General features: G+C 37.5%; 1 non-coding gene and 18 pseudogenes across 1 annotated transcript; all 19 read left to right on the top strand.

Moving 5' to 3' along the window:
* LOC148439276 (5S ribosomal RNA) overlaps window positions 1-82 on the top strand; it is a 119-nt pseudogene extending 37 nt beyond the window's left edge.
* Window positions 83-198: 116 nt separating this feature from the next.
* LOC148439275 (5S ribosomal RNA) lies at window positions 199-317 on the top strand (annotated as a pseudogene).
* A 116-nt stretch (window positions 318-433) lies between these two features.
* LOC148439274 (5S ribosomal RNA) lies at window positions 434-552 on the top strand (annotated as a pseudogene).
* A 115-nt stretch (window positions 553-667) lies between these two features.
* LOC148439273 (5S ribosomal RNA) lies at window positions 668-786 on the top strand (annotated as a pseudogene).
* Window positions 787-1,106: 320 nt separating this feature from the next.
* Window positions 1,107-1,225, top strand: LOC148439272 (5S ribosomal RNA; annotated as a pseudogene).
* A 115-nt stretch (window positions 1,226-1,340) lies between these two features.
* On the top strand, window positions 1,341-1,459 carry LOC148439271 (5S ribosomal RNA; annotated as a pseudogene).
* Window positions 1,460-1,575: 116 nt separating this feature from the next.
* Window positions 1,576-1,694, top strand: LOC148439270 (5S ribosomal RNA; annotated as a pseudogene).
* Window positions 1,695-1,810: 116 nt separating this feature from the next.
* Window positions 1,811-1,929, top strand: LOC148439269 (5S ribosomal RNA; annotated as a pseudogene).
* A 115-nt stretch (window positions 1,930-2,044) lies between these two features.
* Window positions 2,045-2,163, top strand: LOC148439268 (5S ribosomal RNA; annotated as a pseudogene).
* Window positions 2,164-2,514: 351 nt separating this feature from the next.
* On the top strand, window positions 2,515-2,633 carry LOC148439267 (5S ribosomal RNA; annotated as a pseudogene).
* A 116-nt stretch (window positions 2,634-2,749) lies between these two features.
* LOC148439266 (5S ribosomal RNA) lies at window positions 2,750-2,868 on the top strand (annotated as a pseudogene).
* A 115-nt stretch (window positions 2,869-2,983) lies between these two features.
* Window positions 2,984-3,102, top strand: LOC148439265 (5S ribosomal RNA; annotated as a pseudogene).
* A 116-nt stretch (window positions 3,103-3,218) lies between these two features.
* Window positions 3,219-3,337, top strand: LOC148439264 (5S ribosomal RNA; annotated as a pseudogene).
* Window positions 3,338-3,453: 116 nt separating this feature from the next.
* Window positions 3,454-3,572, top strand: LOC148439263 (5S ribosomal RNA; annotated as a pseudogene).
* Window positions 3,573-3,688: 116 nt separating this feature from the next.
* On the top strand, window positions 3,689-3,807 carry LOC148439262 (5S ribosomal RNA; annotated as a pseudogene).
* Window positions 3,808-3,923: 116 nt separating this feature from the next.
* On the top strand, window positions 3,924-4,042 carry LOC148439261 (5S ribosomal RNA). The gene has a single exon (XR_015876361.1). It is a non-coding gene; the product is annotated as a 5S ribosomal RNA (ribosomal RNA).
* A 351-nt stretch (window positions 4,043-4,393) lies between these two features.
* Window positions 4,394-4,512, top strand: LOC148439260 (5S ribosomal RNA; annotated as a pseudogene).
* Window positions 4,513-4,628: 116 nt separating this feature from the next.
* LOC148439259 (5S ribosomal RNA) lies at window positions 4,629-4,747 on the top strand (annotated as a pseudogene).
* Window positions 4,748-4,862: 115 nt separating this feature from the next.
* Window positions 4,863-4,981, top strand: LOC148439258 (5S ribosomal RNA; annotated as a pseudogene).
* The last annotated feature ends 19 nt before the right edge of the window (window positions 4,982-5,000 follow it).

The raw sequence follows: 5,000 nt of genomic DNA, 5'->3' as shown, positions 1-5,000 counted from the left end.
TCTGATCTTGTAAGCTTTGCTGTGTTGGGCCTGGTTTGTACTTGGATGGGAGACCACCTGAGAATACCAGTTGCTGTAGGAAATTTTATACAGCCAAAACATTCTTTTCTATTACATTTTACATTTAATTTTTTCAACTTATCAATGAATTTACTTGAGTTAAGAAGTAAAAGAGGTCTAAAGTTAATGTTTTTGAGCACCTACTGCCAAACCACACTGGACATGCCCAATCTTGATTGATCTTGGAAGCTATGCAGTGTTGGGCCTGATTAGTACTTGGATGGGAGACCTCCTGGGAATACCAGGTGCTGTAGGTAATTTTATACTGCCATAACATTCTTTTCTATTACATTTTACATTTAATTTTTTCAACTTATCAAGGAATTTACTTGAGTTAAGAAGTAATAGAGGTCTAAAGTTAATGGTTTTGGGCAACTACAGCCAAACCACACTGGACATGCCCAATCTCGTCTGATCTTGGAAGCTATGCAGTGTTGGGCCTGGTTAGTACTTGGATGGGAGACGACCTGGGAATACCAGGAGCTGTAGGTAATTTTATACTGCCAAAACTTTCTTTTCTATTACATTTTACATTGCATTTTTCAACTTATCATTGAATTTACTTGAGTTAAGAAGTAAAAGAGGTCTAAAGTTAATGTTTTTGAGCACCTACAGCCAAACCACACTGGACATGCCCAATCTCGTCTGATCTTGGAAACTATGCAGTGTTGGGCCTGGTTAGTACTTGGATGGGAGACCACCTAGGAATCCCAGGTGCTGTAGGTAACTTTATACTGCCATAACAGTCTATTCTATTACATATTACATTTAATTTTTTCAACTTATCAATGAATTTACTTGAGTTAATAAGTAATAGAGGTCAAAAGTTAATGCTTTTGAGCACCTACAGCCGAACCACACTGGACATGCCCAATCTCGTTTGATCTTGGAAGCTATGCAGTGTTGGGCCAGTTTAGTACTTGGACGGTAATTTTATACTGCCATAACATTCTTTTCTATTACATTTTACATTTAGTTTTTTAAACTTATCAATGAATTTACTTGAGTTAAGAAGTAATAGAGGTCTAAAGTTAATGGTTTTGGGCACCTACAGCCAAACCACACTGGACATGCCCAATATCATCTGATCTTGGAAGCTATGCAGTGTTGAGCCTGGTTAGTACTTGGATGGGAGACCACCTGGGAATGCTAGGTGCTGTAGGTAATTTTATACTGCCATAACATTCTTTTCTATTACATTTTACATTTCATTTTTCAACTAATCATTGAATTTACTTGAGTTAAGAAGTAAAAGAGGTCTAAAGTTAATGTTTTTGAGCACCTACAGCCAAACCACCCTGGACATGCCCAATCTCGACTGAACTTGGAAGCTATGCAGTGTTGGGCCTGGTTAGTACTTGGATGGGAGACCACCTGGGAATACCAGGTGCTGTAGGAAATTTTATACTGCCATAACATTCTTTTCTATTACATTTTACATTTAATTTTTTCAACTTATTAATGAATTTACTTGAGTTAAGAAGTAATAGAGGTCTAAAGTTAATGTTTTTGAGCACCTACAGCCAAACCACACAGGACATGCCCAATCTCATCTGAACTTGGAAGCTATGCAGTGTTGGGCCTGGTTAGTATTTGGATGGGAGACCACCTGGGAATACAAGGTGCTGTAGGTAATTTTATACTGCCATAACATTCTTTTCTATTACATTTTACATTAAATTTTTTCAACTTATTAATGAATTTACTTGAGTTAAGAAGTAATAGAGGTCTAAAGTTAATGCTTTTGAGCACCTACAGCCAAACCACACTGGACATGCCCAATCTCGTCTGATCTTGGAAGCTATGCAGTGTTGGGCCTGGTTAGTACTTGGATGGGAGACCACCTGGGAATACAAGGTGCTGTAGGTAATTATATATAGTCATAACATTCTTTTCTATTACATTTTACATTTCATTTTTCAACTTATCATTGAATTTACTTGAGTTAAGAAGTAAAAGAGGTCTAAAGTTAATGTTTTTGAGCACCTACAGCCAAACCACACTGGACATGCCCAATCTCGTCTGATCTTGGAAGCTATGCAGTGTTGGGCCTGGTTAGTACTTGGATGGGAGACCACCTAGGAATCCCAGGTGCTGTAGGTAATTTTATACTGCCATAACAGTCTATTCTATTACATTTTACATTTAATTTTTTCAACTTATCAATGAATTTACTTGAGTTAAGAAGTAATAGAGGTCTAAATTTAATGCTTTTGAGCACCTTCAGCCAAACCACACTGGACATGCCCAATCTCGTCTGATCTTGTAAGCTTTGCTGTGTTGGGCCTGGTTTGTACTTGGATGGGAGACCACCTGAGAATACCAGTTGCTGTAGGAAATTTTATACAGCCAAAACATTCTTTTCTATTACATTTTACATTTAATTTTTTCAACTTATCAATGAATTTACTTGAGTTAAGAAGTAAAAGAGGTCTAAAGTTAATGTTTTTGAGCACCTACTGCCAAACCACACTGGACATGCCCAATCTTGTTTGATCTTGGAAGCTCTGCAGTGTTGGGCCTGGTTAGAACTTGGATGGGAGACCACCTGGGAATACCAGGTGCTGTAGGTAATTTTATACTGCCATAACATTCTTTTCTATTACATTTTACATTTAATTTTTTCAACTTATCAATGAATTTACTTGAGTTAAGAAGTAATAGAGGTCTTAAGTTAATGGTTTTGGGCACCTACAGCCAAACCACACTGGACATGCCCAATCTCATCTGATTTTGGAAGCTATGCAGTGTTGGGCCTGGTTAGTACTTGGATGGGAGACCACCTGGGAATTCCAGGAGCTGTAGGTAATTTTATACTGCCAAAACTTTCTTTTCTATTACATTTTACATTTCATTTTTCAACTTATCATTGAATTTACTTGAGTTAAGAAGTAAAAGAGGTCTAAAGTTAATGTTTTCGAGCATCTACAGCCAAACCACACTGGACATGCCCAATCTCGTCTGATCTTGGAAGCTATGCAGTGTTGGGCCTGGTTAGTACTTGGATGGGAGACCACCTAGGAATCCAAGGTGCTGTAGGTAAATTTATACTGCCATAACATTCTTTTCTATTACATTGTACATTTAATTTTTTCAACTTATTAATGAATTTACTTGAGTTAAGAAGTAATAGAGGTCTAAAGTTAATGCTTTTGAGCACCTACAGCCAAACCACACAGGACATGCCCAATCTCGTCTGAACTTGGAAGCTATGCAGTGTTGGGCCTGGTTAGTACTTGGATGGGAGACCACCTGGGAATACCAGCTGCTGTAGTTAATTTTATACTGCCATAACATTCTTTTCTATTACATTTTACATTTAATTTTTTCAACTTATCAATGAATTTACTTGAGTTAAGAAGTAATAGAGGTCTAAAATTAATGTTTTTGAGCACGTACAGCCAAACCACACTGGACATGCCCAATATCATCTGATCTTGGAAGCTATGCAGTGTTGGGCCTGGTTAGTATTTGAATGGGAGACCACCTAGGAATCCCAGGTGCTGTAGGTAATTTTATACTGCCATAACAGTCTATTCTTCTACATTTTACATTTAATTTTTTCAACTTATCAATGAATTTACTTGAGTTAAGAAGTAATAGAGGTCTAAAGTTAATGCTTTTGAGCACCTACAGCCAAACCACACTGGACATGCCCAATCTCGTCTGATCTTGGAAGCTATGCAGTGTTGAGCCTGGTTAGTACTTGGACGGGAGTTCAGCTGGGAATACCAGGTGCTGTAGGTAATTTTATATAGCCATAACATTATTTTCTATTACATTTTACATTACATTTTTTCAACTTATCAATGAATTTACTTGAGTTAAGAAGTAAAAGAGGTCTAAAGTTAATGTTTTTGAGCACCTACAGTCAAACCACACTGGACATGCCCAATCTCGTCTGATCTTGGAAGCTATGCAGTGTTGGGCCTGGTTAGTACTTGGATGGGAGACCACCTGGGAATACCAGGTGCTGTAGGTAATTTTATACTGCCATAACATTCTTTTCTATTACATTTTACATTTAATTTTTTCAACTTATCAATGAATTTACTTGAGTTAAGAAGTAATAGAGGTCTAAATTTAATGCTTTTGTGAAACTACAGCCAAACCACACTGGACATGCCCAATCTCGTCAGATCTTGTAAGCTTTGCTGTGTTGGGCCTGGTTTGTACTTGGATGGGAGACCACCTGAGAATACCAGTTGCTGTAGGAAATTTTATACAGTCAAAACATTCTTTTCTATTACATTTTACATTTAATTTTTTCAACTTATCAATGAATTTACTTGAGATAAGAAGTAAAAGAGGACTAAAGTTAATGTTTTTGAGCACCTACTGCCAACCCACACTGGACATGCCCAATCTTGTTTGATCTTGGAAGCTATGCAGTGTTGGGCCTGATTAGTACTTGGATGGGAGACCTCCTGGGAATACCAGGTGCTGTAGGTAATTTTATACTGCCATAACATTCTTTTCTATTACATTTTACATTTAATTTTTTCAACTTATCAATGAATTTACTTGAGTTAAGAAGTAATAGATGTCTAAAGTTAATGGTTTTGGGCAACTACAGCCAAACCACACTGGACATGCCCAATCTCGTCTGATCTTGAAAGCTATGCAGTGTTGGGCCTGGTTAATACTTGAATGGGAGACCACCTGGGAATACCAGGAGCTGTAGGTAATTTTATACTGCCAAAACATTCTTTTCTATTACATTTTACATTTCATTTTTCAACTTATCATTGAATTTACATGAGTTAAGAAGTAAAAGAGGTCTAAAGTTAATGTTTTTGATCACCTACAGCCAAACCACACTGGACATGCCCAATCTCGTCTGATCTTGGAAGCTATGCAGTGTTGGGCCTGGTTAGTACTTGGATGGGAGACCACCTAGGAATCCCAGGTGCTGTAGGTAATTTTATACTGCCATAACA

This window comes from Taudactylus pleione, unplaced genomic scaffold, assembly GCF_031769625.1.
Source record: "Taudactylus pleione unplaced genomic scaffold, aTauple2 ptg001778l, whole genome shotgun sequence".
Classification (NCBI taxonomy): domain Eukaryota; kingdom Metazoa; phylum Chordata; class Amphibia; order Anura; family Myobatrachidae; genus Taudactylus; species Taudactylus pleione.
The sequence above is the reverse complement of the archived record's forward strand: the minus strand, read 5'-3'. Positions and strand labels throughout refer to the sequence as shown.